The sequence below is a fragment of the Plecotus auritus genome (assembly GCF_963455305.1).
Source record: "Plecotus auritus genome assembly, chromosome: 1".
In the NCBI taxonomy this organism is placed as follows: domain Eukaryota; kingdom Metazoa; phylum Chordata; class Mammalia; order Chiroptera; family Vespertilionidae; genus Plecotus; species Plecotus auritus.
Window position 1 is genome coordinate 136,079,478 of NC_137770.1, and position 11,029 is coordinate 136,090,506.

At 43.6% G+C, this 11,029-nt stretch overlaps 1 pseudogene across 1 annotated transcript; it reads left to right on the forward strand.

Moving 5' to 3' along the window:
* Nucleotides 1-9,242: 9,242 nt before the first annotated feature.
* LOC308241170 (neurofilament light polypeptide-like) lies at nt 9,243-10,693 on the forward strand (annotated as a pseudogene). The gene is made up of 2 exons: nt 9,243-9,249; nt 9,595-10,693. The product of its transcript is annotated as a neurofilament light polypeptide-like (transcript).
* Nucleotides 10,694-11,029: the final 336 nt, after the last annotated feature.

The window sequence follows — 11,029 nt, forward strand, 5'->3', positions numbered from 1 at the left end:
ATCATGCCAAGTTATTTAATTTTACTTAGATTCTATGATATTGAATATTTTAGTTTTAATTTCTAATGATTTGTTGAGAGTATATAGAAAAATACTACTTAAATTTTCAATACCAACTTTTATTAAGAAACATTAATTATATTAACTATTGATTTTTAATATATATATATATATATATATATATATATATATATATAGTCTTAGATCCTTTAGGTATTCTGTATATATTATAATGTCATGTTCATCAGTTTTATTTATTCCCTTATGGTGTTTATATCTGTTGTCTCCTAGCTTACTGCAATGACTAATAACTCAAATATAGTACTGAATACTATATACCTAGTCTTAGTAGATATTCTTTTAATTTTGCGAGTCTTAAACATTTTCAGTAAATATTAAGAATTATAGTTGCTCTACAGGTTTTTGACTAAAATATGTCATATGAAGATCATTCCATTCTACTCCAAATTATCTACTTTTTAAATACCTTTCAATATGGGTCAAATTTATCAGATGCTGCTTTTACATCTATTGAAATAACCATTTCAGTTTTCTCCTTTATTCTTTTAATGAGGTAGATGTGATGATTGATTTTAAAACACTAAATCAACCTTCCATTTCTGTAATAGATCGCACTTCATCATATAATCCTCTTTATATATATATTGTTGGAATTTATTTTAAATATTTTATTTGTTATGCATATATGCATGTATGTCCAAGTGCAGAAAGAGATTAACTTGTAATTTTTCTTTCTGTAATATTCTTGTCATGATTTGGTATGAAAATTATCCTAACCTCCAAAAGTATTAGAATTTATTTCTTTTTTTTATCCCCAAGAAAAATTTATGTAAACTGATATTTTATTTTGCCCTTCACTATTTAGAATAATTTATATGAACTTTAATTTTATAAGTGGAGAAATTTTGGAGGTTTCAATTTCTTTAATAAATATAAACCTTTAGTAGACAAATTTTTAAAATTTCAACTTGTGTCACTTTGGGTATATAAATATATATAGTCATAAAATATGTATCATGATATAATTTTATTACCTTTAATGTAGTTTATTAGCCTTTAATTACCTTTTTAATATCTATAGTCTCTTAAATCTACCTTTTTACCCACTAAGATAATATATGACATATATAAATTACTATATATAACACATATTTTTATTAGTAATATCAATCTTATCAGATTGTTATTAATTTTATGAAACATTTCAATAAACCAACTGTTAGCTTTCTTGATTTTTTTAATTGAATGTTTTCTATTTCACTGATTACTGTTTCTTGCTTTGTAATTTGTTTACTTCTTTAATTTGCTGTTATTTTTCTAGCTTTTTAAGGGAGATGCCTAAATAACTAAAACTCAGAATATTAAAATTTCTAATACGTGCTTTTAGTGATAGCCTGTTCCTCTGAAATACTAAGAAAATAATATAGGCAAAATGAAAGTGAAAAAAGGTTCAGGGAATGTAGTTTTTTATTTTTACTTGAGGGTTGTGCCTGTCAAAGGAAAGATCAAGGATCACCTCCAGAAATGTTAGTTGATATCACAGCAAAATAAGACTCAAATATTTGATTAAGCAATTGTACTTAATTCTAATGGGAACTAATTGGCCCTAGAAAACATATCATCAGCTAGCTTAATAAGGCTATTTTTAGCAGTATGCAGAATACATTGGGGCACAAGGATAACTGATTTTAATTTCCCATGCAAGATGTACTGCTGATTTAATTATTACAAATGCATCTCCTGGGCATAAAAACATGGAAGAGGTTATAGGTGAGAAGGATGACAAACTGTGAAACTATTAATTAGATTTTAAAACTAGATAAAATACAGAGTCAACAATATCTCTAAAGTTTTAGCCTGAATAAAGATGGTAGAATGGGTTAGCTATGTCATTAAGGGAAAGAGGGACTTCTAAGGAGTAAGTGTCTTGAAAGAGGCTAAGAATAGTGGAAGTAAGGAGATAAAAGGGTTAAGGATTAAAAAGGCTTCTCTACCCCTTTCATTTAATTTGGGATTGATTTCTTAAATGGTAAGTAAGGAGCAGGGATTAGTCTTACTAGCAATTACTCTACACTGAACCAGATGCCAAAGAAAAGAAATTGGGTACCATAAGGATGTCAAAGTAAAATACAACTACAAAAAACAGGTTGTTATTCCACAAAGCTAGATAGATGAAGTGAAGATTTAGTTTGGAAATATTCATCAAAGAGGAATCAAGAAAGCTAAAGATGAAGTTAGCAGCAAGCAATGAGGATTTGTTGAAAAACACATGAGTAAAAAAATGGGCTTCTTCAAAGTCCTTTAAAAAACAAATTTCTCAATTCAAAGAAAGTTAAGTCTCTTTTTGTTGTCAGTGAAAGCTAAGTTTTTGGAGTGCCTGGAGGAAAAGAATTTTCTGAGACCTCCCATGGAAGGATGAGGTTTCCTGGGAAGCTTTACTGATGATGTAAAATTAAGGGGGTTCTTCTCCAAGGTCCCATTTCTGTCCCTCTCACCATAGAAGAAGTCCAATTTTTTCTTCAGCAGGACTAGAATTAAGGCCACTGCCGAGAATTTCTGTTCCATATTAAAGTACAGTACAGGCCAGCTTATGTCTAGCTTAGCTTCTGTTCCAAGTTTCAATCCATTGCAATTGAGGTCTGCACAGCCATGAGCCACATGGCTAGGTAAGGCCACATGATTATAGAGAGAGAACAGATGAGCTCATGAGCATGTGTGGGTCATTGAGCAAGGGAAAAGGGAACAACCCCACACACAAACAAGAGAGAGGGAACTCTTTATTTGGTGGGGTTTAACTTTCCAAGATTTCACAGCTTGCTTGGGGCCTACCCCCTGACCAATCCATTGTTCCCCAGGCTAGACTGACAGACGAGCACCTTCCCTATGTCATCCTGACCTCACTGCGCATGTGCCCATCTCTCTCTCTGTTCGATTTCTTCCCCCAGTGATCTGCAGGGAAGGAACTGGTGGTTACTTGGGAAGCATGAAGCTGTAGCCACCCAGATGACCATGCCACCCATGCTTATCATGTCTAGCCTCCCCTTTGCTCTCTTTCTATTATTAATATTAATCATTATCTATATATATAAAAACCTAACAGACCATCGCAATGGAACGGACGACCGAACAGGCTACTTGGGGTGACTAGGCCAGCAGGGGGGTTAGTGAGGGACAACCAAACAACTGAGCAGCAGGCTGCATGGGGCGACCAGGCCAGCAGGGTGTTAGTGAGGGGCGACCAAATGACCAAAACAAAAGGCTGCATAGGGTGACCAGGCCGGCAGGGGGGTTGTTAGAGGCGACCAGGCTGGTGGGGAGGGCAGTTGGGGGCAATTAGGCCAGCAGGGGAGCAGTTAGTTATCAATCAGGCTGCCTGGAGAGTGGTTAAGGGGTGATCAGGCTGGCAGGCAGGCAAGCAATTGGGAGCCAGCAGTCCCAGATTGTGAGAGGGATGTCTGAGGGGTCCCGGAATGAAGAGGGTGCAGGCTGGACTGAAGGGAGCCCCCACCCCACACAAATTTCGTGCACCGGGCCTCTAGTCTATACTAATGAAAGGGTAATATGCTAATTAGTCTGGATCGAGGGGACATCTTCCAGACGTCCAAATTCCTTCTGGGCAAAGCCATGGTGGGGGGAGGGAGGGCTGAGGCAGAGGTGGTTAGGGTGATCAGGCCAGCAGGGGAGCAAGCCGTTAGGGGCAAGATCAGGCCGGCGTCAGGGAGCAAGCAATTAGGGGGCGATCAGGCTGGCAGGGGAGGGCAGTTGGAGGTGATCAGGCCAGCAGGGGAAGACAGTTGGGGGTGATCAGGCAGGTAAACAGGTGAGCAGTTAGGAGCCAGCGGTCCCGGATTGTGAGAGGGATATCTGACTGTTGACAGTCAGACATCTCCCGAGGGGTCCCAGATTGGAGCGGTGCAGGCTGGGCTAAGGGACACCCCTCCTAGTTCACGAATTTCATGCACCTGGCCTCTAGTCTAATTATAATAACACTAGAGGCCTGGTGCACAAAAATTGTACAAGAGTAGTCCTTCCTTCCCCCGGCTGCCGGCACCGGCTTCCCTCTGGCACCTGGGACCTGGGCTTCCCTTGCACTCCTGGCTTCATCCAGAAGGTCATCCAGAAAGACGTATGGTCTAATTAGCATATTATACTTTTATTATTATAGACTAGAGGCCGGTGCATGAAATTCGTGCATGGGAGGGGCGTGTGTCCCTCAGCCCAACCTGCACACTCTCCAATCTGGGGCCCCTTCGGGGATGTCCGACTGCCGGGCCTAAACAGGCAGTAGGACATCCCTTTCTCAATCCGGGACTTCTGGCTCCCAACTGCTCACCTGCCTGCCTGATTGCCCCTAACCGCTTCTGCCTGTCAGCATGATCACCCCCTAACCACTCCCCTGCCAGCCTGATCGATGCATAACTGCTCCCTTGCTGGCCTGATCATCCCCAACTGCCCTCCTCTGACAGTCTAGTCACCCCCAAATGCCCTCCCCTGCATATTCCCTCTTTATTAGATAGGGTTTTTTCTTTAACATATTGGACAGCCCTAACTGGTTTGGCTCAGTGGATGGAGCGACAGCCTGCAGACTCAAGGGTCCCAGGTTTGATTCTGGTCAAGGCCATGTACCTTGGATGGCGGCACATACCCAGTGGGGAGTGTGCAGGAGGCAGCTGATCGATATTTCTCTCTCATAGATGTTTCTAGCTCTCTAGCCCTTTCCCTTCCTCTCTATAAAACATCAAGTAAATATGTATATAAAAAAGAAACATTTAAGATTCCTCCATATCTGCCTGGCTGGTGTGACTCAGTGGCTGAGACCTCAGGCTGGGGCTGGGACAGGATCGCTCCGTGGGGATTGAATTTGTTTTTGTTTTTTATAAAGGGTCAGGAGGGCCTATGGACAGCATTCTGCCAGGCCGCTTACTCTGCCGGGACTCCGGTGGTGCTTAGAGGACTGGGCGCCGCCATCTGTGGCTATGGGGACCACCATTTTTGTCATGGAGTGACAGTTAATTTGCATATTACTCTTTTATTAGATAGGATTATTATAGATTGTAACTACCTTTGTTTTAGAATTATGAATATTTCTCTAGTTAAGGCTATTGCATTTTCAAGTACTCCTGACACTACTTTAGGTATATTCTAGGATTAACCAAATAAGTAAATATATGATAGAAGAAAAAAAAGCCAAGTTTCTCACTGTCAGAGAAACAGGTTACATGTAAGGATGGGTGGAAGTCTAAGATGTACCCAGTGGAGTTAAAATAATTATACATGCCTATGTGTTCATGAATTAAAATCTTACCTAATAATAGACAAACATGTAAATTGACCATACCTCTACTACACCATCAGCCAATCAGGAGTGATATGCAAATTAATCCAACAAATATGGCAGTTAATTTGCATATACAGGTGCCGAGTGATGGGGGTGGGACGCTTGTGTCATTGCCATGGCGACGACGCAGGCGTTCTGCCCCACTCCTGGTCTTTCAGGGCCTCTGGGCAGCATGGGAAGGTGGGGCCGGAGCAGAAAGAGGCGGCTCCCAGAGCAGAAAGTGGCAGCTATGGGGCCTGGGTGGAAAGGGGCTGGGCCAGACTGGAAAGGCGGTGCCGGCAGCCAGGGAAAGGAAAGCCCATTCTAGCACGAATCTTCGTGCATAGGGCTTCTAGTGTATACATATATTTCTTAGCTCCATAGTTCTCTCTGAGAAAAAAACCTAGAGACAAAGATACCCTGGTAGCAGTAGCACACTAAGTGCCCAAATTATGGGCAAAAAAACCCCAACAAACAAATATATATACCCTATCTAATAAAAGGGTGATATGCAAATTAACCATCACTCCGTCACAAAGATGGAAGCACCCATAGCTACAAGATGGCAGTGTCCAGTCCTCTCAGCCCCGCACGAGTCCCCCAGTCCCAGGGGTGGCTGCTGAGAGTGGGTAGTGTGAGCCGCCTGGGGGAATGATTGCCAATGGGCCTCTGGCCAGGCCAGGCGTGGAATGCTTGCATCATCGACCTGGCAACATGGCAAGTGTACCACTCCCAGCAGCTGATGAGCCTCTGGGCAGTGGGCGCAGAGTGGCCAGGCCCCACAGAGAGCTACTGGCGCATGGATTCGTGTGCAGAACTACTACTAATATATATATAAATATATATATATTAAAAAATATATATAACTACATATTCATGTGGTTGAAAAGGGGCCACATATTAAAAATGACAAGCTCAGGGGAGACTTGTGTGGTGGCCTTACAAACTCGGAGACCTAAAGTAAGCATTTAGGATGGTCTGAAATTAAAACTTTTTAGCGAAAAGCAGTTCATGGTGGACAGTCATGTCTTAGAACAGAATTTTTCTCTAACAAAGGCCAATCTTTACTTTAAGCCTGTCAGATAAATATGTCTTTGCAATAGTAAAGTAATTTTCTTTTTCTGGACCCCTCAAAACATAACCACCTCACCAGAGGGGAGACCACAAATCCCCTCATTGTTACTGTTATTATGTTAATTGTTGAGGGTTAACTATTCTGTACCCACCTATGTGAGAGAAGTATCTGTCTATCATTTTACTTTTTATCCAATCCCAAAGGTTTTCCCCCATGCACCGCTTTGCTTTCTGACACCTCCCTAATCTATCACCAATGGATTTCATGTAACCAACTTATGTCTCCCCTTTTGATTGCAATCCTATCTAATAAAAGAGTAACATGCAAATTAATCATCACTCTGCTACACCCACAAGCCATGCCCACAAGCCATGCCCACGAGCCAATCAGGAGCGAATATGCAAATAAACCCAACCAAGATGGCTACGGCCACAGAGAGCAGGTGGGAGGCTTGGGTTTCCCCGGCAATGGAGGAAGCCAAGCTTTCTGCCTGCCCTTGCTGGCCTAGGCCTCCACTCAAGGCTACAAAGTTTCAATGATAGAAGATACATAAACCCAAACAGAAATGGTGGCAGCCACGGAGCTGGAAAGAGCAGGAGGCTAGGGTTGCCCCTGGCGATGGAGGAAGCCAAGCTTTCCACATATCCTGGCTGGCCCAGGCCTTGCTTAAGGCTACAAAGTTTCAATTATAGAAGATACATAAATCCAAAAAAAAAAAAAATGGCTGCTGCCACAGAGCAAGCAGAAGGCTTGGCTCCACTCCAGGCTACAAAGTTTCAATTGTAGAAGATAAATAAACCCAGATACCAGGGCCTCCACTTGGGTCGCCAGGGGACATGGCCTGCAAACCACCACAGGCCCTTCTCCCAGGCCGCCCCACACCCCAAGGGAACCCCCACCCTGATCTGGGAACCCTTCAGGGCAAACCAGCTGGCCCCCATCCATGCACCAGGCCTCTATCCTATTTAATAAAACAGTAATATGAAAATTGACCATCACTCCAAAACACAAGATGGCTGCCCCCATATGGTCAAAGATCCTGCCCCATGTGCACACAAGATGGCCACCACAAGATGGCCAGCAGGGGAGGGCAGTTGGGAGGGACCAGGCCTTCAAGGGAGGGCAGTTGGGGGGGGACCAGGCCTGCAGGAGAGGGCAGTTAGGGGTGACCACGCCTGCAGGGGAGGACAGTTGGGGGGGACCAGGCCTGCAGGGGAGGGCAGTTGGGGGGGACCAGGCCTGCAGGGGAGGGCAGTTAGGGGAAAACAGGCTGACAGGGAAGCAGTTAGTCATCAATCAGTCTGGCAGGGGAGTGGTTAGGGGGTGATCAGGCTGGCAGGCAGAAGTGGTTAGGGGCAATCAGGAAGGCAGGCAGGTGAGCAGTTTGGAGCCAGCAGTCCTGGATTGTGAGAGGGATGTCCGACTGCCATTTAGGCCCGATCCCAGGCAGTCGGACATCCCTCAAGGGGTCCCAGATTGGAGAGGTTGCAGGCTGGGCTGAAAGACACCCCCCTCCCCATGCACGAATTTTGTGCACCGGGCCTCTAGTGTATAAAATAAGGTGCAAAACTGCCATTTTTTCAATCTGTTGAGGTTTTGCTTCCTGGCAATTGACTTTAGTTTGGCTCAAATAAACTCTACAGATTTGAAGGTTTCTAATGTTGACATACATAATCATTTAGGAAAGTAGAAATATATTTCCAGCATAAGGCAAGCACAGGCTTGATTCTTTTTTTTAAAGTCTTCATGGCAATCTATACTTAGTGATTCTATCTATCTATCTATCTATCTATCTATCATCTACCTACTTATCATCTATCTATCTATCACCAATATCTATAAAGTCCCAGGCATGTGTTATATTCCTGTTCTATAGCCATACACAATACAGAAGAGCTTTCTTTCCTCCTGCCTCTTATTTCCATGTGAAGAAAACAGATATTAAATAATAGAAAAAAATATATCTTCAGATTGTGATAATTAGTGAGGAAAAAATGGAAATTTATCATAAGACAGTAACTTGATTGGGTTGATAGGGAGAAAGGGTGGTCTCTTAAGTAGGATTATGAGGAATGACAAACCTCTCTTGTTCATATACCTAAAAGAGGATAGTCAGTAAGTTTTTTCTAGCTGCAGAAGTGCACTTAAGCCCTTTGTGAACAAAGGCCTAGAAGATCTTTTGGCATATTATACAAATAGTAAAGAAACCACCATGCCTGGATCTTAAAGAGGCGGGGGGAGGGGTGTGGATAATGAAATTTAGGGATAGGCAGAAATAATTCTGTGAACATTCAGATTTGGACTTTCCTTCAAAACTCTAGTCAAAATTCAAAATAATCAAAGATTAAAAGTTTTCAACTTAGCACAAGAAGCAGAGGGTGAAAATTTTACTTCCATATTCCTAAAGTAGAATCACTTTTTATCACATGCAGGGATATTTTACGTTGGGGAATTAAATTTCAAGTATCAAAACTGAGCAGAAGTATATAAATTTTTTTCCAATTTGGATTACATGGGAATTAGTTCCCTACCCCATGCCCAAACTGAGCCTGGGAGCTCTTTCTGTCCATATAAACTTTTGCTTTTTTGAAAATACCTTTATTCTACCCTCATACTTTTAAAAAAAATTATCTTTATTGTTGAAAATTATACAGTTGTACCATTTTTCCCCATTGACACCTTCTAGCCCACCCTAGGCCTTCATTACACTATTGTCTATGTCCATGGATTATACATATCTACACTAATAAAAGAGAAAGATGCTAATTGACCGTACCTCTGCTATGCCCACAGCCAATCAGGAGTGATATGCAAATTAACCCAACAAAGATGGCGGGTAAATATGCATATGCAGGCGGGCAACACCAGACGCCGCCTGCGGGGTCCAGTCCGCTATCAGGACCAGGCAAGTAGCACAAGCAGCTCCTGACATCGCCCGCGGGGTCCAGTGTGGGGTCCGGGCGGCAATCGGGGACCTGGGTAGGCAGGGGTGGCCAGGGTCTCTGGGGTCACTGTCTGCCCCGGGCCGCCTGTGGACACCAGTGGAGCAGGCCGGGGTTGAACATTTTAATGAAAATGGGATGCCTGTGCCCCGGCCCACTGTGCCCTGTCCCTGGCAAGGAGAGGGAAGTAGGCAGTTAGGAGGTACTGGGGCACAGCAGGGACTGGGAGCAACCTGCAGGGTCCTACCAGGAAGAGGTGCTGAACCATGAGGATGCAGAAGGCTGGCTGATGGAGGCGCGCAAAGGTGCAGATGAGGCGGCTCTCGCTGAGCTGGAAAAGTGCATGGACAGCCTGATGGACGAAATTGCCTTTCTGAAAAAAGTGCATGAAGAGGAGATCGCCCGAGCTGCAGGGGCAGATCCAGTATGCTCAGATCTCCGTGGAGATGGACATGTTCTCCAAGTCTGACCTCTCTGCTGTGCTCAAGGACATCCACACCCAGTATGAGAAGCTGGCTGCCAAGAACATGCAGAATGCCGAAGAATGTTACAAGAGCCGCTTCATCGTACTGACCGAGAGCGCTGCCAAGAACACCTACCCGGTGCATGCTGCCAAGGAGGAGGTGTCTGAAACCTGCCGCCTGCTCAAGGCCAAGACCCTGGAGATCCAAGCATGCCGGGGCATGAACAAAGTGCTGGGAAAGCAGCTGTGAGAGCTGGAGGATAAGCAGAACTCCCATGTTAGTGCTATGCAGGACACAATCAACAAATTAGAAAATGAGTTGAGAACTACAAAGAGTGAAATGGCACAATATTTAAAAAAATACCAGGACCTCCTCAATGTGAAGATGGCTTCATACAATGACATTGCAGCTTACAGGAAACTTTTGGAAGCTGAGGAGACCCAGCTCAGTTTCACCAGCGTGGGAAGCATAGCCCGTGGCTGCTCCCAGAGTTCCCAGATCTTTGGTCGATCTGCCTAAGGTGGTTTACAGACCAGCTCCTACTTGATGTCCGCTTGCTCCTTCCCTTCTTAATACACCAGCCACGTCCAGGAGGAGCTGATCGAGGTGGAGGAGATCATTGAGGCCGCAAAAGCCGAGGAAGCTAAGGATAAACTCCCCTCTGAAGGAGAAGCTGAAGAGGAGGAGAAGGAGAAGGAAGTGGCTGAGGAAGAGGAAGGAGAGGAAGAGGAAGAAGGTTGCCCAGGAAGAATTTGAGGATGCAAAGGAGGAAGAAGAAGGCGGTAAAGGTGAAGAAGAAGATGCCCAAGAAGCTGAGGATGAGAAGAAAGATGAAGGTGCTGGGGAGGAGCAAGCAACCAAGAAGAAAGATTGAGGCCCCCTTTCCTTAATTATTTCAGGAATAATCTTCCTGAAACCAGGTCAACCCCATCACCAACCAAGCAGCTGAGTTCCCGATACTATATGAATTAAGAAGTCAATATATATAACATTCTGAGGTGACTCAGGTTGGACATTAAATGTTGTGCTATGACTTTTCTCCTTATGCAGAGTATCTGTTTGCTTGCAGAGCGGCTTCCTGACTTGCTGCCAGCCTGTGCATGGTCCATGTTTATGAGTTCAGGAACTAGGACAATGTGAATAATTCAGATGTTTACAATAAAACACATGAATTCACTGATGTTAATGTTAAACTTCATGGAAAAAATTG